This window comes from Bombus huntii, unplaced genomic scaffold (genome assembly GCF_024542735.1).
Source record: "Bombus huntii isolate Logan2020A unplaced genomic scaffold, iyBomHunt1.1 ctg00000098.1, whole genome shotgun sequence".
NCBI lineage: Eukaryota > Metazoa > Arthropoda > Insecta > Hymenoptera > Apidae > Bombus > Bombus huntii.
Genome location: NW_026099353.1, coordinates 75,271 through 98,468, shown reverse-complemented (window position 1 = coordinate 98,468; position 23,198 = coordinate 75,271). Strand labels below are relative to the sequence as shown.

General features: G+C 36.8%; 2 long non-coding RNA genes across 2 annotated transcripts; one reads left to right on the top strand and one right to left on the bottom strand.

The window, feature by feature from the left end:
* Window positions 1–8,344: 8,344 nt before the first annotated feature.
* LOC126876837 (uncharacterized) lies at window positions 8,345–10,388 on the bottom strand. The gene is made up of 3 exons (XR_007694550.1): window positions 10,233–10,388; window positions 9,963–10,169; window positions 8,345–8,456 (listed from the first exon to the last, which is right to left on the bottom strand). It is a non-coding gene; the product is annotated as an uncharacterized LOC126876837 (long non-coding RNA).
* Window positions 10,389–17,658: 7,270 nt separating this feature from the next.
* Window positions 17,659–18,738, top strand: LOC126876838 (uncharacterized). The gene is made up of 4 exons (XR_007694551.1): window positions 17,659–17,766; window positions 17,979–18,074; window positions 18,151–18,429; window positions 18,505–18,738. It is a non-coding gene; the product is annotated as an uncharacterized LOC126876838 (long non-coding RNA).
* The last annotated feature ends 4,460 nt before the right edge of the window (window positions 18,739–23,198 follow it).

Below are 23,198 nucleotides of genomic sequence, written 5' to 3'. Positions count from 1 at the left end.
ACCCTCCGACTCTCCCTATAACTCTCCTGTCTGGGTCGTTCCAAAGAAAATCGACGCATCAGGGAAACAAAAGTGGCGAGTAGTGATTGACTTTAGGAAGTTAAACGAACTAACAGACCAAGACGCGTATCCACTACCTGACATTAACGATATACTATCACAGCTAGGAAATAAGAAATATTTCTCCTCTTTAGACTTATCCTCAGGGTTCCATCAAATACCCATGGACGAGAATTCAAAGAAATACACTACATTTAGCACACCATAAGAACACTTCCACTATAATAGAATGCCATTCGGGCTCAAGAACGCACCTGCTACCTTTCAAAGAATGATGGATACCACGTTAAGAGGTTTGATTAACAATCATTGTTTCGTTTATCTCGATGATATCATTATATTCGGGCAATCGATGGAAGAACATACTAAAAACTTAGTCATTATATTCCAAAGACTCGGGAAAGTAGGTCTAAGAATACAACCAGATAAATGTGAATTCTTAAAGCCCGAATTAGAATATCTAGGACATGTAGTGACAGCAGATGGAGTAAAACCTAACCCTAAAAAGATAGAAGCAGTAAAGAATTTCAAACTACCAAAAAATCCTACAGATGTAAAATCATTCCTTGGGCTAGCTGGATACTATAGAAAATTTATTAGAAACTTCTCTAAAATTGCCAAACCTCAATCTATTTTTAAAGAAGGACATTTAGTATTAATTCATAACGATCATAAAGAACACAAGATAGATACTGAATGGCCAGGGCCATACACCATTGAAAAAGTGAAAAACCCCTTATTATGAAATAATAGTAAATCACTCGATTAGGAAAATACATGGTAACCGTATTAAACCTTACTTTCCAGGACGATCTTCACCTTCTTCATAGTTAGCTAAGCTAAACGTTATACCCCTTAATGGTAGTTCTATATATCAAGAAAAATTAGCTCATGCATACTTATATAGCGAATCCGTAAACGTAATTATAGGTTTAGACATTAAGGATATATATGCAAAACTCAGCGAAATTAAAAGATTTAGACTAATGTTAACAGAACATTTTAAAAGTGAATGCCCGTATTCCAATGAAATGATTACACGCGCTCGCAAAAGAAATTTAGACAATGTAATCATGCATATTAAATTTATGACACACACTTGTTACCGAAGAGGCTCATTGAATTTTGTTGGATCCATTTCTAGAAGTCTATTTGTAACTCTGGATAACGATAATTTAGAATTAATGAATAAAAATATAGATAAATTTTTTGATGAAAACAATAACTTAAAAACCAATATAACTTACAAAACAAATTTCAAAACTATAGCTTTACCCTTAACTGACAGTCTAGAAGAAATCCTAACAAAAATTGAAAACGCTCCAAAAATCATTAATAATGTATAATCGTATAGAATGCACCTCAATCAAATTTCCAACGAAGTAAACTCTCTTAATTATGAACATAGAATTAGAAGTCTTAAGAAATAGGAACTAAGTGTCTTATAAATTATTAGTTATATTGATCTAGCATTACTAGGAACATATGTATATTTAACAAAATAGGATTATTCGATATTATAAGCAAATGCCTACCTTCCAAATTATGTATTCGCGTATTATGTTGTAAAACCAAAGAAAAAAAAAGACACAGGTATAAGCAATATCTCTAGACCAATAGAGCGCACCTTTAAACACATATTCCACACCTGAAATACAACCATTACGAGAATTACCTGAAGACACCAATTCAGTCATCCTCGAAGCAAGGCATGTAAGATTCCAAAAGGGCATACAAAAGGAGGCACTACACCGAAAATAAGAGTCTGGAGGACCAGCCGCACTCTAACACTGGGGGAATGTAACGTCAACAAATATGTCCAACCGACTCAGGAAACCTGAACCGCCTTGCACACGACACCGACTCCCAAAATAAAGGATTATGAATTCGGCACGTAGGCATAAGATAAACGAACATCTAGAAGGGCTGGTTCTTGATCGAGGCTTCAGTCTTTCGGTAACAGTTTAATCGCACACTTGTAATCCTATTATAGAATAGAGGTATCTCGAACTCTGGTTCAAGAACCCAACATTTTTTTATTATTATTTTCCCATTACTTTTACGTGACAAGCAAAGCGTAACGATAAACAAACTCCGGGCAAAACAATGTTGCCGCTACGTGCAATCGTCAACCGAGGTTGAATTTAAAGTTTTCGATACTCCCCCGAGTATAAATAAAAGAACACGATCGTTAAGACAGTTAGTATCGAACATTCTTATAGCGAATTAATATCGAACGAACGTAAGCATTACCTTGTATACACATATCGAGCAACACTAAGCGAACGACGACTAATTCTGTACTGCAAATAATTTTAAATACATTTGACTACACTAAGTATCAACTCGTCTGGTCATTAATCAACAACGCGTTTAATCGTCCTCCACATACATGTTGTATAAGCTACTATGTGTATATTTATTTATGTTTCCCATAGTACAGACGTATTCCTTATTTTATTGTAGCTGTGTAATTTCAGTAGTCTTGCATAAAGGACATCTGTTTTGTTGCAATTGTATCAGCTATTAATTGTAATACTTGAAGCGTTTGTATCTAATCGTCATGCATCTGTGGTGGCACTCGACCATGGAACTTTCCAACGGCTTCGCGACACAAAGCGCTATACCTTCAAAGCGTAAGGCCGACACGCCTAATGTACCATTGATATCCCTACAGTTCTTTCGCCGAATATTCGGAAGAATGCATACGCGGCAACCGTTGCGGACATCTAATAAACGCGTGCGTAGTGGAGATATCGAGGGGCAACAAAGAAAAGAATCCATTTGGTTTCGAATCAAAGATTCATTCTGCCCCGAGCTGCGGAGTGCGAAAGGTTAAGCGTCATAGCGAAGCAAACACAATTAGAGATACGTGATTATTGACTCTTGATAGTTAATCGTTAATCGTTAATCGTTGTTCATCGTTAATCGTTAATTGTTTTTGATCGTTCATCGTTAATCGTTAATTGTTGTTGACAGTTAATCGTTAGTCGTTAATTGTTGATCATAAATTGTTGACTGTTGATTGTTAATAATTTAATTAACTTTTTTGTTGAACATCAAGAGTATTTCTTGTGGGCACCTTCACCCACTATCCACCTCACATCGTTATTCTACATACGGAAGGCAAGATTGATATCAAGTTCGAAGGACAGACCGCAGAAGTCTGGTCTCTGCTATTACCACGAGACCTTTCGAGACCGCGCAAGGAAGTGCCGGGCCCCTTGCAACTGGACCCAGTGAAACGAGACCAGCCGTCCGTAAACGCGGCATGTGGCGATGGCTTTAGTATCCCATCGCATTTTCGTGACGGACAGGGCACCAAGGATCTCTTTTCTTGTGAACACCGGTGTCAATATAAACGTATACTCGTGCAACAAACTACGCGGATCCGCGAACAAAGATACGTACGAGCTGTTCGCGGCGAATCGAGTGGTCGAAGCAAACCGAAAACGCCTTTCGCGAGTCAAAACGCATCGTCTCTGACGCCACAATGTTAGTGTCACGACCGGCATACTTCAAATCCGATGGACTGACGATGGAGATAAAGATGTGGCGGCACTCGGCGACAATCGGCGGCAATATCGCTGAAGTGTCTAATGAACCATCAACATCCCAACGGTCCTTCCGCCGAAGGTTCTAGAAGAAAGAGCACGTGGCAACGGTCGCGGACGCCTAGCAAATGCAAATGCATGGTGGGGATGTTGAGGGATGACAAAAGAAAGTAATCGGATTCGATCGAAAGTCAAATCATAAGAGCTTCAGTCTTGGAAAGTCACGCCTAGAGTTTGGAAGTGGATTGTAAAGTGAATTGTTGTTAGAAAAAAAATAAAGTTTCTTTTTTTTATTTACACCTCAAATTTCTTTTTTTATTTTGTTATTTTACGTGACATTAGCGCATTCGGTATCGGCAACAGCGCGTGAACGACAAATGGCAGCCGCTAGGATTCGTTACAAAATCTTTGTCTCCCGTGCGATTAATTCTGTATTTAGAATAATTTTAAATATATTTGACAATATCAAGTATCAACTCGTCACGTCATTATTTAAATCATCCACCACAAATCCAAAAACAGAATAAGGAAAACAGAGAAACGAACAAATAGAAAATTAAGTTGCTAACATGTTTTTCTATAATAATATTTTAACATCAATATTGTAATACGCAATGTGTTACGCCGCCTAAAACATCTGCACGCCAGCCCGCGCGACCGGACAACAACCGACCTGCGTAACGTCACTTCGACCCTCAATAAACCTAAGGACCCACCATAACTTTCACTTCCCTGTATTGTTTCGCCATGTGTCTTCAATCCGTTTGTCTTGAAGAATTTCTAAAGCTTAAAAATATTCTCGAAACACAGTCGGTTTTTAGAGAGGTCCTTGGGTTTATTAGTCGCACTTAAAACACGGAGAAAGCGGGTATGCACCCATTAGGAAAATCCGAATAGCCCTGTAATAAAACAAGCTAGGTTTTTCTCACGCACACAGTCATCTATCCACCACGATGGTAGGAGACTCGATACTCATCCCTTCGAGCAGTAGTGCAGGTCATGACCAATCGACACCGCGCTTCGTGGCCCTCACTTTTTCTAACGAAAGTGGGAACAACGAATCCGCGTTCTTTAGGCACAGGGGCACACCCACACCGAACTTTTCTTCCGTATTAGAAAAAGAGCGACAGACAGTCTAAAAACTAACGCCTAACGCGGCAGTCTACACATAGCGCGAGAGTCGCATACTTCACGCAAATCTTTTGTCGGTTCTCGGTGTTGTCGAACACACATCTTCTCTCCTAAATATATTATAGTGCTAAGTCCATTAATACATTAATTTCCATTATAAGAGCCCTGCTCTAGCGTACATATCTATCGCATCTTCATGCGACAAGTTGTTAACTATTTATTTCTCTACGTCAGTGTAATCTAAGTGTTGGAAATATATAATTTATAATTCTGTGAATCACAGTGTTATACAAACTCAATCACCCCTATTATCTCAACGGAAATCAGGGGATCGATCAATTCGTGGTGTCGATTGTTATAATCGTAACGGGGATTTACGACCCCCGTTGACGTCTCTCCTCGCGATTACGTCTCCCCGCAATTGGTCGAAATTTACACAATGTGAAAATGAAAAAATTGGAAGCAACCGAACTACGGATGAAACTAAATCACTTCGCTGCTTGTAAAGATAACTTTTAGTGTTATAAACATAAGTCAAGTAGCAAAGAGCATAAATTGAATTTACCCAAACTCTTCTTGAAATCTGACAAAATGATTCTTTATTTTGTCAAAAAAATCTTTACGTATTTTCCATTCCCATTCGTCGCTTTTTTCAGTGGCGTGTTTATCGCTACGTCGAAACTCCGTCGGGTAGCAGTTAATTTCATTTAAAGTAGAAAACTATTCAGAAACGTGTATACGTTACACAGCAACAAACCAGTCGCCCTGTTATTACCTCGTTCTCAACAGTTCAAATTTCAGGGACAACCGACTACTTAGTATCGACCCAGTACGTCATATTTACTCGCCAAAAGAATTGTAAACGAAAATTGTAACCAGATGTGCCGTTAGTAACTACCATTTTTCGCGAAACTTCTTTTTCATTTGGCGGAAATTTAAACAAACCCCGAAACATCGTGGCGTTTTGCAACTGTCTTTAATCCTTTAAGATAAAAAAGATTGACGCAAAATTTTGACGGGATGAAATTTCACGATATATTCAGGTGAAACGATGCGAAATTAGAGCGAAGCTTATAATGGGAATATAGTTTGCTTGTCTGTTGTCATAAAATGAGATATGCAGAATATATTAAAAAATAGAGTATATGTAATACGAAACTTTATATTATTCATGTTATTATGGACAAAATATCACAATATGTTCATATATTTAAATCTCCTCCGAAAAAGATTATTGTATGTAGAACACAGTTTAACTGTATTTTGAATTCTTGTTTATCAGATCACAATTGATAAGTTGATATTAGGATGATTATCCTCATTTGAAACAATTTTGTGACTGTTACTTGTCAATATACTTTATATCTTATGTACATTTTAAATATAGTACGCAAACTCGAAGTTGCAAGGAACATTAATAAAAACTCAATATTTCAATAACGCCTTTCATGATTATAATTAAATATTTTTTCAAAATGTCGTATCAGTGTTACATCTAGCACCCCCTCCCCCACACACAAAAGTTTACCAATTTATAATATATGTACTAGTAGATTGACAAGTTACGATTTACAGGTTATATAGAATTCTATTTTATGATTTTATAATTTTTCGTTAAATACAATAATCAAATAACTTGCAAATAGTAAAATTTCATTTGTTTTATCGTCAAACTTGTGCAAGGGAACATATTAATGCTGGTAACTTTAGTGACTTGCAAAATTTCAATAGTGCAAGACAGGCCAGATATTCAATTGCAATTGGTTGCTATCCATATTTTCATCGGTCTTACAATAACCTTATGTTATCAATTATGAATTAAAAAGTTAATGAAATCACAACTCACCCAAGGCCAATGGGTATGACTTCTTTTCGAAGATCGATTGAAATCTCGAGTTTGTTGTTTGAGACATTCAGTTACCACAAGACAAAAACACCACTCCATTACAGCCGACGTAAACAAAACATGACAGATTCTTCCAATTCTCGGACAACAAACATAGGCATACATACTGTTTTAAAGTCACAGTCTGTCGTTGAACTTTCGCCAAGTAACTTGATACGCACATATACACGTCCCTCGAAATCAGTTTTCGACGAAAATACATACGTGACATGTTATGTTGCAACCGAACGTGAATTTCTCGCGGGAAATAGCCTGATATCGTTTATTTATGCGTCTCTCAAATACGAATTTTACTATACACTTCGTTTAAGACACGCCATTTTGCAAAACGATTATCGAAAGATTACTGCTTACATCGAGATCGAGAATAGATTCGCAGGAAGCTGGATGCCGCGATTTCTTCCCGCGCTTTACTTTCTTCCGAAGTTGTGATTGGTTGATTTCCTGCTGCCATATTCGATTTCGCCGAGAATCGTGAACACGTACGCTGGAAGCAATGCGGGGTAATTATTTAATTTATTTCATAATATTATTTAACATATATCGTGAAAAGTTCTGAATATTCGGATTCTTCTGTTATCGTTTCATCGTATGTTAGCATTATCAGCTCTCGATATCGAATTGGCAAACAGAATTTTTCTCATACAAAGTAAGTCACATTAAGTATATGTATATGTATAGTCGAAGCAATGCAATTAAAAATTTTTCCATTTTAATTGCTATTATTTATCACAGACATTTTACCGAGCATTCATTTTATAAATCTTATACATACATATATATATATATATATATATATATATCGGGTTTACATTAGAATTAGGGTTAGGGGCGTGAAACGAATCTTCGTTTGGGTTACACGTTGTCGTTATGCAATGGAGAAGACATTGACTAGTGCAAATACGATTATTATAGAACCGGACAAGTAACCGCGGTAGTTAGGTGCTCGAGATACTAATGACAATGATCCTAGGTTCAATAACGAATCCGCGGTCAACGGGATGACAACAGAACGTACTCACAAAGTCTAAGTCTGAGAATAATCACTGATCGCGAAGGCGTTACTCTTGGATCGATGAGATCGCGAGCGAGAAAGCCTTTCCCGTCCCGATGATGCCACACAGGAAAACTATAACGGGGTGTGTCTAAGGATACGAGATCATCGGATTCGTCGAGAAAAGCCTTCGTTCAGAAAGTGTTGCTGCTAATTGGTTAATCTCCATATCGGTGGTTAGAAAAGGATGCTAGCCGCCCTCGAGGGAAAGTTGCTAGTGGGAGACGCCGCTCGTTGAAAAATATGTCTTCCCTATCTTCCCGTAGTTGGGACAAAGACTGTTTGTCTGTTTGAAGGACTTTAGTTAACTAAACCTTAAGATTTATAACGGGCCCTCGGGCTAGCCGAACATGTACTGCGGAGACGCATCGACATCTGGCAATCATCTTACTCGAAGAATAGGGTCTGCACGTGGCGAGCCACGGGACAGAAACCGTTGGAATGTTTACTGTCGCGTGTCGCCACAAATATTTCTTTTAAGGAGAGCTATAGAATTACTTCATACCTTTGTTAGGCAAAGCGTTCATCCCGTGACCGCGGCTACGTTCGGCGACTGACTGTCGCCTCGAACCCAAGCTCATTATCACAATTCTCGAATAATTACAATCGGGTTGAATAACTACAATTGTTCAATTACAGCTATAGTAGACTCTAGGTTACAATGTTGCGGGATTATCCAAAATTCCAAAGGCTCCGGTGTTCTTTCATCTCCGACACGGCCATCCTGACTATCACACGTCCTCGTGTGTAACTAAAATATCGTATTTCTTACATTAGATTCGATACAACTGACATTATTTGCGATTTAACTAAATGTCCAAGTAAGTCAAGGGTCCAGTGCAATAACAAAGTTTCGTTCGGAGGTTTGACAACAGAAAAATAAAAGAGAATAGGAATTTGTAATGTTATAATTTGTATTCAAAGTGTTAGGTGCGTTCTGTGAGTCGCCAGCCAGACCGTAATGACACAACAGATCATTTTCGATTTCGTACACCGGTGAACCTCAGTTTGTTGGATCATATTGCCACGTTGGGTGCATTACACCCAGAAAGCACGTAAGCCCACTCAACGGGTTACAACAAAAGCACGTAACCCCACTCAACGGGTTACAACAAAAGCACGTAACCCCACTCAACGGGTTACAACAAAAAGCACATCAACCCACTCAACGGGTTACAACAAAAACACATCAACCCTCTCAACGGGTTACAACAAAAACACATCAACCCACTCAACGGGTTACAACAAAAACACATCAACCCACTCAACGGGTTACAACAAAAACACATCAACCCACTCAACGGGTTACAACAAAAACACATCAACCCACTCAACGGGTTACAACAAAAACACATCAACCCACTCAACGGGTTACAACAAAAACACATCAACCCACTCAACGGGTTACAACAAAAGCACATAAAACCACTCGGTGTATTACTATGACCACAACGCAGTGTTAATGATCCTCTGAGGTCAGTGTACTTGCATCGTTATTATCACCGCCGTTGTCATCACCGCAGACGTCTAACTCAGCAGGGACGCAACCTTCTGGCATTTTTCTCAGTCTGTCGTGTCTGTCCTTATATGATCGTTTGCCGTCTAAGGTTTTTAGGGTATATCTATCTCCTTCCAAAATCTCGGCTATTACGAATGGACCCCTGAATTTCGGATCTAACTTCGTCTGGTTTCTTTCCTCGTTTTTACGTAACACGAAATCGCCAAGGTTGAACCTAACTATTTTAGCTTTGTTTTTGTCGAACCTATCCTTATCGTATTTGGCGCAGTGATACATCGAGCATTTTCGACGATCGCATTTGCGTCTAAGTTAGTTTCGCTTAGTAAGGAGTTATCCCGGTGATCGTGGATTCGTTTGAACTCAAACATTGCTAATAGTATTATTTAATTTAATTATTCGTAGATCGTATTATTCATTAGGCTTAGTGTTTGTTAGACTTATTATTAGTTGTACTTATTATTTGTTAAGCTTAGTGATAGACCTGTATATATGTCTAAATAAAATCTCGGCTTTGTGAAACGATGGCTAGTCCACACGAAGAGTCGTCGCGCGCCCAAAATTCGAATCGTGACCCGACATATATATATATATATATATATATATATATATATACAAGATATATATACAAGAAAGAAGATACAAGAAAGAAGATACAAGAAAGAAGGAATATTATATTAGCGGCATTTTTGTAGCCATTATATAGGGTTTCGATCGCATAATTAATCAGTATCAACTTACCAGTCTTTAACGGAAGGACAAAAAGAAGAGCAGACGGCACACAGACCGCAATCATGATCATTTTCAAGTAGAATCTCAAACTGCCGTACATCTTCGAAAACTTCGTTAGTCGTAAGGGATCAAAGGATGATGTCCGTGCTGCGGAAAATAGATGAGAAGCGGCTATTTCAACAACCACCGTGTAGGTACTGCACTAGCCAGAAGTATCTGCGACAGAAATCAGAATACACTCGTTTTCGCATGGTTGGATCAATTTCGCGTGGGACTAACCTGATTGAACCTAACGCGGGATAATTGCTCAACTCACGACTTTAACCAGCCCGCTTGATTCTCTGTAAATGCTTGAAATTGACGCTTGGATTCTTTCCAGATTAACTAGCTTTGCCCCTCCCTCCCTTTATCTATTTTCTTAGATCGACTTAGACTGCCACAATATATTATCTTTCTTCTTTTCTTTCCTTTTCTTTCCTTTTGATCTTTTAAAGCCCTAAATCGCTGGCTATTTTGTATACTATATATTTTGTACACTCAATTACTCTGTAAGTCATAAGTACATATGTTTTACAACGTTATTTGTCATATTTCAGTTAAACCCCAGAAAAGCCAGAAATATATTTTCAGCATGTTTTAACGCGCCCCTGGCAAAGATCTCAAAAACGAGTTGCGGCACAATTTAAAGCGACAAATAGCATCGCGTGTCTCGTTGTGGTAACACACGGTTCGCCAGTTTTTTTTTTTTTTTTTTTTTTTTTTTTTTTTTTTTTTTTTTTTTTTTTTTTTTTTTGATATCGGTGACTGCCATATTCTCTTGAGTTTCCAAATCGTAAAGAATCTTTCCCCAGGGATTGGTCAACTGTGTATGTCCCCATGCGACGTAACTTGCTTAAGGAACACGAGCCGGTGATATGCAGGCAACGTATAATTGATTATCATTCGCTCTGAAACGCTGAAGTAATGACCAGTGCAGTGGTCCAGTGGTCATATTGAATGCCGCTGGATATATCAGCATTTGGCAACCTAACCCAGAGAAGCAGGAAATATGAAGCTACCGAATACCAATTAACTTCGTAGTTGCACGGTTCACATTCCATCATTTCTGAATATGCGAGGACAGTCCTCTTATTGTGCTTTTAATTCTTTTATTTGTTTCATTTTCAGCAAATATACTGGTTTTTTTAAATTAAGCTTCTGTTTATACAGAGTTACAGATTATATTAATTTTATATAGAATATATTTAAGAAAGATATTTAATTTTTTGCTAGTTAAGTATTGATCGATTAAGTTACTGTACCTTTGTTCCGATAAATGCGTGCCATTTCCTCGAATCTAATATCATAGCAAATGCCAATACCTATTTTGCAGCCCTTCACATCGAACGTCGTTAGGGAGTTACCAGGACTGAGTGAATCACTCTCTCGAAAAGTAATCTTATTAGGAATGTCGATGTCGAATAGATGTACCTAATAACATAAAAATGTAGTCGCTAATTCTATTGCTGCAACTTTTGTAATTTAATATCAAAGTTACCAACTCCTAAACTTTAATTATTTTTTATTTAATAACTGACAGCGTTTTTATCACTTTCTTTTATTAAAAAATCTTATCATTTAATAATGTTTAAAAAGGAGAAAAAATAAGTATAATAATATTTTAAGTATTTGAAAAATTTATACAACACAAACACATTACAACAAAAATGGGCGTTTCCCGTATCATAACGTATTTTATAAACCGTAAATTATAGAATTGGTTATAGTATACGTATGTACATATGTATATTCCTAAATTATTCCTAGATAGAGTCACTTTCTTCGCCCCAATATTTTCAAATTCAAAGCCATAAAGGAATATATTACTTACCTTTCGGTGTTTTGCTATCAAAGTTCCATCGGGACCCCAAATAGTACAGGTATTGTACAATTTATCGCCCTCTATTTCAGGCATCGTACCACCAACTACATAGATGTTGTTTTCTTTAGCTGCGTTCGATGAAGCAACGCTCGTTTCACCATCAGGAATACTCTCGGCGTATTTTGGAAAGTACTCTGCGTTGCAATATTTCAATTAATGAAATGTCTTTTGTTCCAACCATAAATTAAATTGAAATGTTTGTCAGTTTTTTATTTTTTAAATTATTAAAATAACTAAGTTTTATATTTCGACTTAATTAAATATGCAATTACTTAGCTAATAGTATATATAATAAATTGTTTCTACAGGTTCAAAATGAAAAATGAATATTTAGAAATATTTAATTACGACAATGCTATTTGTGTTAGCATCAGTGGCTTGTTACTCAACGACTTTGCTAGTACTTTTTGAAACATAAAGTTAGTTTTCAATTAACACTTATACTAGAGGCGGAATTATAAATGCAAAATAATTGATAATACTAATTTATAAGTACCTAATTATTAGTATCTTCAAAAATATATTTATACAAAAATCACGATAATCATGAAAATGGGGAAATCCTATATTCTCGAATCAATTCACAATTTATTTTGTATATTAATTAGATTCCGCGCTCATCAGTACGTACTCACTGGCGAGATCGAGAAAATGTATCGGCAATTCCTCGTACGACCAGAGGATCGGAAATATCAAAGGATATTATGGCGCAGCGCGAGTGGAGAAACAGAAACATATGAGCTTAACACCGTAATACTCTTATCATAGAAATAGAAGCAGTCCTCAATTCCCGCCCGCTAACTCCTATCTCCACCGATCCAAATGATCTCCTAGCCCTCACTCCCGGACATTTCCTCATTGGCGATTCATTAATGTGCTTACGTGATCGAGATTTCAGAGACATTCCATCGAACCGACTCTCCAAATGGCAGCATATCCAACAGCTTAAACAACATTTTTGGAACCGCTGGCATAAGGAGTATTTGAACGAGCTAACCAACCGCAATAAATGGAGCAAGGGTGGACACAGCATCCAAAAGGGCACAATCGTCATCCTCAGAGAGGACAACGTTCCCTCCATGCATTGGCCTCTGGGCCGAGTTCATCCAGGCGCCGATGGTGTTGTCACGTAAAATAACAAAATAAAAAAGGAATTTGAGGTAAAAAATAAAAAAAAGAAAACTTTATTTTTTTTCTAACATCAATACACTTTACAATCTACTTCCGAACTCTGGGCGTGACTTTTTAAGACTGACTCTTATGATTTTACTTTCGATCGGATCCGATTACTTTCTTTTGTCATCCCTCAACATCCCCACCGTCCATGCATTTGCTAGGCGTCCGCGACCGTTGCCACGTGCTCTTTCTTCTAGAACCTTCGGTGGAAGGACCGTTGGGATGTTGATGGTTCATTAGGCACTTCAGCGATATACATTGTCGCCGAGTGCTTTATCTCTATCGTCAGTCCGTCGGATTTGAAGTATGCCGGTCGTGACAGTGTCATCCGGACAGCTACAGTTCAGACGGCAAAAAGCATTTTGGATCGGGGCGTCAAAAGGCTTGTCCCACTGCCAATTCAACCCGATCTCGAGAAACCCGAACAACTAGCCACCGAGACGAAATAAGATGGGAACTTCAACCACACCTCGCTAGTTTGATCGGTACCCTCTCAACGGGGGGAGAATGTTACGCCATGCGGCTTACCATAGGTCATATTCTTAACTATCGATCGCGGCACTATAATGTCGCAGACGGACCGTCGCGTCTGCCCGGCAAACAAACATTGTAGTGGCAAGCGCATGATTCATTAAGCAGGGCGACTTCCAGAAACGTCGACTCGTGGTCGTTATTTTACCTCGCGTAAAAGAATGTGGCGTGATCCGAACGTAGTGGGGGTCGCCTTCCAGAAAAAACGAAAAAAATCGAAAGGCGTTCAGAACTTTTCGAGAAGTCGAACCGTCAACACAGGTGGTATGTCGCGCATTACTTATCAACCAAAACGCAGTTACATTTTTTTTGTTCCATTTATATCTTTCTAGTTAATAAGTTGTTGAAATAAACATTAATTTATTTGTGTTAATTCTGTGGAATTTCATTGAACTACTGAACTGATCAGTTCGTGGCGTCGATTATTTAATCGTAACGGGAAATTACAACTCTCGTTGACGTGCTATCTCGCGATCGCGTCTCTCCGCGAACGGTCGAAACAAAATGATTCACTAAAAACTGTCCTGAATTCCTAAGAACTTATTTACCGCAAAACTGACAAAGTGTTTATTTAAAAAATGAGGTTGAAGGTAGTCCTTTTCTTTCATTTCATTCATTTTCATTTTCTTTCTTAAGTATGGCTAACACAATATCTAATCAATTAAAATTTTATATTTTCACGTGAAAAGTTTCTTTAGATAATTATTATCAACATGATGACTAACTCTTACGGATTAATACGTGTCTGTAGGGCAATCCGGTGGACTCGATCGGCTTTTTACTTCGAAAGTTGAGTAATCGGTGTCGCTTTCTTACGCATCTTTGAACTGTATAAATGTTTTAAAATTGTTTGATCCAGAATGTACCACACCGGACAATCAAGAAGGCAGGTGCCTTGACTACAGAAAATGTAAACCTCTGCAAGAAATATGGCAGATACAGTACCGTACAGCCACCGATTTTTATAGACGATCAGTGTGCAGATACCAGGGCAATGTTACGATCGTTTGCTGTCCGAACGATCCAAACAAAGAGAAGAGAGAAATTTTAATAAAAACTGTGTATAAGTATAAGGCTTTGCGACCACCATACTGAGGTTTTAGCAACGTCTCTCATACCAGGGTGGTCGATGGTAAACCAGCTGAACTTGGTACGTTTTATGTCTTTCTTTCCGATTAATAATAAGCCATTTACTGCAAAGAATGAACTTTAAAGGCATTAAACAGCACATCAATGTACATTTCAATTAGACTAAATAATAATGCTATGATTTTATCGGTAGTAACTTTACTTATTAACTTGAATTATTTCTTTCTTTTACTTCATGTTAGGAAGAGTATCTTTTTGCTTGAAATAAAAAATTGATATAGGAGTAATAATATGGATAGAGATCAAAAACTGTTAGGGCAGAAATTACACGTTTGAACTTTATAGTTCAGTATAGTTCAAATAGAAATTATATAGAATTATTTAATAATTTGTATTCCACTGGAATAAAAATTTAATTTCTGTCTTTATCAAATCTCTGTTTCAGAGTATTTGTACGTATGTACTTATCGTCTGCTGTATGATCGAATTTCGAATAGGTAATAATCGTTGTTACTCGTTATGTGAGAAAAAATTATGTATATTCACAACTATGACTATTGCATTTTAGGCGCTTGGCCATGAATCGCTGCATTAGGTTTTCGTAATCCCCGAAACCCAGACAAACCACTATGGAAGTGCGGAGGTTCCCTGATATCGGCTAGGCATGTTTTGACCGCAGCACATTGTGCACATATGGATGGAATAGAAAACATACACAATCATAATATTGTCATTCTTAGATTGGTGGAGGAGGTGCCATTTTCGAGTAAGTCCTCAAATATATATATATATATATATATATATATATATATGCTATTGAGTATTACTGAAGTATCATATCCTGAAATTTCTTACTGTACACATATATTGTGTCATAAAGCGTGTATAATTCTTTCTCATACTTTTGGTCATTAGTTTCCTGCATTTTCATTTATTTTTTTATTTTTCAGGGTACGTATATCCCATTTGTACGAAAGAGCCCCTACGAAAGAGCAACTTCGTCGGCTATAACCCCCTTGTTGCTGGATCGGGAGCATTAAGATATAGTAAGTGATATCAATTTTATAATAAAATTAAATAGTTCCAGTCTTAAATATCTTTCTTATTTTCTTCGTAGGACGACCACGACGTAATGCATTAATGGAAGTACAAATGCCAGTGATTAAGAACGCCGAATGCAAAATAGCTTATTCCAAATTTCCTAATGCACCTGATATCACTGATGGTATAATATGCGCCGAACATGCTCAGGGTGGAGAGGATTCTTGTACGGTAATTAAGTTACAGAGTTACTACAAACTATACGGTATCTGAAGACACGTCGATTCGAATTAACATCAAATCGACGTCTTAAACATTAAAAATAATAGATAAACACAATTTAATAGTTTTGCCCACTTCTCACACCTCGTTATGGTATTTAATCTAATTTCCTCTAATCTTAGTTTTGCTCAAAATACATATAACATGTACGTTATAAATTGGAGTATTTCAATACACAAATCAATAGAAGATTATTACTGTATATAAGTATAATTTCAATACAATTCGATCGATATATTTCAGTATCTTTGATTAAAAATTTAACGATCCTTTCAGGCTGACCGCGGCGGATCACTGCTGATACAACATGAATTAACCTCGTATTTAATAGGTATTGTGTCTTATGCTTATAAGTGCGGCACAGCTGGGTATCCCAGCGTTTACACTAGGGTCACATCGTACCTTGACTTCATTCTCCAAGCGATGCAATAATATGATATTACTGTTCCATAAATATCATTGTGTAAAAAACGTAAAGTTGGATTTTCTTATTGTGGAGATAAGAAACAGCTCAAATTTACATTGTTTTGTACGTTACAAATTATAGGCTTAAAATGTACGAAATGTAACTTTGAAACGACACTAATTTTTTACGCACGATAAACCTCCACAACTTAGGTATGTAAAGATGATAAACGTATATTAATTCTATTAATTTGGTAATAATAAACCAACTTTCTGAGAAGTTCTGTAAATTTCGTTTCTTTTGTATCAAGAGAATAATGGAATATTCCACTTAGATCGTATACTTCTTGTATGTACGTACAAAATTTTCCGGCTAATCTAAAACACTTCATAAGATAGAGAGCTTCTGGAAATTCGGACACAGAGAGTGCATAAAATACAAGATAAGTCTCGTGTCTTTCAAAATTATTTTTTATTCGCTAAAAACGTCCTATGTACTCATGCAATCACATGCAACCTCGAAACTTCACTTATTTTTTATCACTTTCCAATTCAATACACAGTTTCTGCATTTTTGACTATATGTAAGAGAAATTTCCATTCAGCCAAAGGTGTACTTACAGATTATAGATTCCTATACGACTCTCAGTAAAAATTTATCCGCACTCCAGATAGTTAAAACTTCTGTCGACCGTATTGATCCATCTGCACTCTTCGTATGACGTCAATATCTGTTCAGTGCTGCTGCGCAGGTTTCTTTGTGTTACGTCAATTCGTTTGTGACCGTTGCGCGAGTAATGGCGCTTTGCAATGGTGATTTGCAGGAAAACAGTGCAGGATGCTGTGATTCGTTTCTTGTGGTCGGAGGTTATGTTTGATGCCTATATTTATCAAAGATTTAATGCACATTATGGAGAAAGTGTTTTGTCACGAAGTGTGTTTGAATGGGCACAAAAGTTCAAAGAAGATCGCACAAGTGTTATGAAAAAACAGCTGGACGCCCGTCCACATCCACGATGACAACATTGAACGTGCTCATGAACTTATGCTCTATGGAATAGACGAGTGACAGTGGATAATGTGGCAAATCATTTGCAAATCAGCCACGGCTCTGCTTATGCAATAGTACACGACAGATTTGGATTTTAAAAAGTTTGTGCGAGATGGATGCCGAAAAAGCTGATGAAAAGGTGAAGACGACGATGCATTCGTGGTTCGCAGCTCAGCCCAAAACATTTTTTAATGAGAAAATATAAAGGTCCTTCGGCAAATGGACAAAGTGTATACAGAAATCGAGTGATTATGTCAAAAAATGATGTATGTCTTTTTTGACAATTGCTTAAAATAAATTCTACACCGACAGAGCGGGTAACTTTTTACTCACCCTCGTAAGACACTTAAATTTCCAATCTATTATGATGAATAAAAGAGCTTATACTATTAAATCTAATTGTATTTTGTTGCATGAGAGTACACGTGTATGTGATGTACATTACCTTTATATCCCCTTGAACGCTTCAATATTGCGCATATATACTATATTTTGTACAGCTTCTATAAAATTTCGTATGTTTGTTTAGGCTGTTAATCTAGAGGCTGGAGTACAAAGAAGTGGCACAATGATGTGGGCTGATGACATTTATAATTATCAAGGAATCACCCCTACATTCGCTCAGGTATATATCGTTGACTATAATGTATTTAACATATATGATTGTTAGAATATTAATAATTAATTTTTAATTCTATCAGAATTTTAATGAAACTGTCCCTTGGGAAGGAAGAACTGATACCTTGATATCACAGTTTGTACATCCTATATATACGACAAATTTTAGAACATTATATAACGAAGAACCAGATCGTCGTGGCCATGTGATGTGAATAAAAGGACTTGAATTTGATGATATTTTTATAATGTTAGATAACATAACTAAGTATCTTCACAGTAAGATAGGATGACATGGTTTACATGATCTTAATGTTGTTCACTCGAGTGATGATATTATAAGGAAAAGTGTAATATCACAGGTAGGATGATTCATAATTTAGAACTACTAACTCATGTATGTATTAAAAATTAAAGAAATATATTAAATTTTATAGGATATTTATGTTTAGTAACCAGTAATTCAGAGATTGGTATTCATGGTTACTATAACGAGGCTGTAGAAACGCACCCTTTCTTCTTTGCAAATGGTCCTGTATTTATGTCTAAGCCGAAACTGGAACCTCTGAATAATTTAGATTTATTCTTGTTATTTTCTAAAATACTTATCTACAGTATACCATAAGGAATGATACCGTATCGCACCTAATCAAGTGCCTTAAGAAACATCAACAGGATATCACAGTAATCCCTTATCGACTGATATGTAAGTAAAAGTTATCTGTCATTGTTATACACAATTATGTGTTAGTGTTATACACAGTTATTTATCATTTTCTATTAATTCAGTTGTAGCCACTACAATATCTATGACACTGGTAGTAATTATAAGAACAATAATGATGTTCTATAAGAGGAAATGATGATTAGGAACAAAAACTTACAGGTAAGTCAAAGTATATGTTATTTGCCATTTGAAAAGAAAGTTACTAACTTGGAATTTTTTGATAAATAATAATTGTGCAAAATATATTGGATTTCAAATTTGTCAAAAATTGAAATTTAAGAAGCATTGTAATAATATAACATTAATATTTTGATTTTTCAGGAGATATCATGCGGTGGATGGATAATATGTAAAAAATATTAAGCAGTATATGAATTTTCATATTGCGTAGAGATAACAAAATGAATTTTAAAAAATGTCGACATGGTAATAAGAAATAGCATCATGACAAAGAATATATAAACACAGTTTCATTTTTTATAAATAAAAATTTGTTGTTCCAGATTTTGAAATATAGTGAAACGTTTAATTAGTATCTTAATATCTTTAAATAATTATTATTTTAGAATCAATTGTAATTGTATCATACGTACTTTTGAATTCGTGCAAGAACATATGTTATTTTGAAGTAGTTATTATTAGGAAATTGTTAGACGCGAACAGTATGCGAAAAGTTAGTATGTAGTGTAATAATTATCAATCAAAGCACAAGAATTAAATTCTTTAGGAAAAAATTTCCGGAATTTCTTATTTACATGATTATAAAGAAATCCATAACAAAAAGGAGCTGCTTTCTAATACTTCTCTTCCTTGTAATGCCTACGTTAACAATAACGAGGTTCGACTTTTTGTTTTTAGAGGGATACTGGAAAATTTGAAAGTACAGTACCATTGGGAAGAAAATCACGATATTGAAAACGATATTTGCAAGTAAATTTCCAAAAAATCTGTTTTCAAATTTTCGCTTTCTATTTCACATTAAAAGAAAGGGAGGGCTGCCTTCTTTTTCTGCAAGACAAAACAAACATTCTGAATCTCGTATCAATGAATGATGTCAATAAGTTATTTTTCTTTTCAGATTGAACAATATTCCAGATTTATTCATAATTTCATACTACGCGAAGAATAGACTTTCATAGGTATATAAAGGAAATATTAAGTATAGGAAAACTCTTTTTCGTTGTAGGTGACATATGCTTCACGGTTGAACACATGTATTTTTGAACACATATAAATGAAAAAGTACTCTTATGGAGAAAAAGAATTGATACCTTCGATTGACATTAGATAATGTATATAAACTTATGAACAATCACTATCACTATCAGTTTGTATTTTAGGTGCACACGCAGATTTGTTGGAGTTCTTATAAAATGTACTTCCTGTACGAACGTTTTATTCTTCCAAATTTTACGATACTATGTCTCATATGATAACTATATGGATTAAACGTAATATAAATGATCCGAAAATAGACTCGAACGACATTAATTGTCTTTCTATTTATACCAATATCGAAAATACAAGTAAAGCTGGAGCAATAGTATGCAAGAATGGACTATTTATTATTTTAAACCAAATCATAGCATATTCAGAATGCACAGTATTATCATGAAACGACGAGTTTTATGTTAATTCCGACCGATTACAATACCTTTCTTTCGTTTACAAGGAACGACGAGACTGGCAGTTGCGTGATTTCCAATGCAAAAGCCGCGATATCTGCACGATAACCTAACCTCAACCGATTTTGTTGTACTATTCTTACGTGGACTTCGTTTGTACCACTTTCGTAACAAAAATAGAATACGTAGAACACAGCATTCCGTTATGCGATATTGTCGATTCCTAACATCCGAAAAATCAGAGATAATTTTTTCCCTACAGTTGTACATTTGTGTGAAAAATTACGAACGTAAAGTTGTTTGGTGCATGCACAGTCCTCCCCTCCGCTGCATTTGCGTGGACATGCTAGAAAGATTCACTTTTCCACGGTGAAACTGTATGTATTATAATTTCATTTTTACAAAGGTCGAACATCCTACTATGCATAAATTTAATATTAATATAAGCAGGTTTCGTGTTAAGTATTACATCTGACGTATAAGCACACGTGTGTACGAGCCTTGGTTTTAAATGTCTTATAGTAGACACCGAAAAGATTATTCAGTTGGATATCTGACTCAACATCAATATTTTACTAGGAGATAACATGTTAAGAACACGTTGGTGGATGGCATGGGAGATGATGAATGAAGACATACTTCTGTGAGATACATAAAATAGTAGTCAGAACGTATTTTGGCGCTTGGGGACAGCAACAGCTTTTTTTTTGTTTTTATTTATTTGTTGAAATTACAATCAATTCTCGCGTTGAGAATTTTCAGTAATTTTTCCGGCGTGGCGCAGTGACATGGCTGTTTATTTACAATAAGTTAATACTTATTATAGATAGGTATAATTTATAAGTATTATAAGTAAGTGCATATGCTTAATTTGGATAATTAAATGAATCTAACGTTTAGGTCTAGCGAGTAGTGCCTCTTCAGCCTGCGAATCTGGTCCGTCGTATCGAGTAGTCCAGTGATTAGGGGGTTTCGGTGTTTCTTGACTCTTTTGCTATATCTGTCGCTATATTTTGCTATTTCCTCTTTGACTGTAGGTATCTTGAGGTCGCGATGGATGGTTTCGTTGGTAACATACCAAGGTGCGTCTATTAAGGCTCTTAGCGCTTTCGATTGGAATCGTTGTAGTATTTCGATGTTGGAGTTACTTGGACAGCAACAGCTGGTGATACTGTCATACACCTCCATTTATAAACTTTCGAAAATCGATGTGACCTTCAAACTTTAGTGTATTCTGTTTCACAGCACAAAATGTTTCCGAAACGTAAGTTTATTGTTACAATAAACTTGACTAGTGGCTCTGAAATACTATCCTTGAAAAAACAATGGGGAAATTGGAGCAAAAAAAAAGAAGGAAATAAACAAAGACCTTGTTGGTTCGTAAAAATAAAATATGCTACAGGAAAAATTTTTTCCAACGGATTGAGATGCGACAAGCTTTAAAAGCTATGACGCGAATCGAGCGTTTGTCTACAAGAGCGCATTTTCGGTGGATATATATGTCGGAATGACATTGGGGATAGGGTTGTCGGTGTTTGAGGAGTCTTCATTGAAGGTAGCCATCGTTGCGGTGTAACGAAGATACGATTTATTGACACAGGTATGAATAACACAGGTTTTGACAATCTACCACGGCGGTGAGACGTCCGCGACACTAGTGACAGTGGTCTCCGGTTCAATAACGAATCCGCGGCCAACGGGATGACAGATGGGCGTTCTCGCTGAATCTAAGTCTGACTCGTAAAAATAATTGCTGAGCGTAAAGACGTTACTCTTTGGTCGACGGGAGCGCGTAAAAGAATGCCCGTCCCGTCCCGACGATGTCACAGAGGAAAACTATAATGGGGTGTGTCTAAGGACACGAGATCATCGGATTCGTCGAGGAAAGCCTTCGTTTAGGAAGTAAGGGAAATTGACGTTGCTGCTAATTGGTCAATCTCCATATCGGTGGTTAGAAAAAGATGTTAGCCGCCCTCGAGGGAAAGTTGCTAGTGGGAGACGCCGCTCGTTGAAAAATATGTCTCCCCTATCTTCCCGTAGTTGGGACAAAGACTGTTTGTCTGTTTGAAGGACTTTAGTTAACTAAACCTTAAGATTTATAACGGGCCCTCCAGCTAGCCGAACATGTACTGCGGAGACGCATCGACATCTGGCAATCATCTTACTCGAAGAATAGGGTCTGCGTGTGGCGAGCCACGGGACAGAAACCGTTGGAATGTTTACTGTCGCGTGTCGCCACGAATATTTCTTTTAAGGAGAGCTATAGAATTACTCCATACCTTTGTTAGGCAAAGCGTTTATCCCTTGACCGCGGCTACGTTGGGCGACAGACTGTCACCTCGAGCCAAAGCTCACCGTCACTAATCTAGAACAATTACAATCGGATTGAATAACTACAATTGTTCAATTACAGCTATAGTAGACTCTAGGTTAGAATGTTGCGGGATTATCTAAAATTCCAAAGGCTCCGGTGTTCTTTCATCTCCGACATATAATTATATAATGACTCATTGAAAACCAGCTTTCATTTTTTGTTGATAGTATGGTAAGAAAATGTGAAGTTCGAACGCTTGTAACGATTGCCTGAGTTGCGTCATCCTTGGTTTTAGGAAAAGATAGGGAAGTCACTGAAGGGTGTCGCGGCTTCGATGTCTTTCGTAGCTGCGACGCGGAGGCCTCTCGGTTGTTCTTTGAACAATCGTCAACGTGGACGAACGTCAAAGCGAAACCACGCGAATTCGGCATTTCCGATAATACGGAACTCTGTAAACGCGACTGC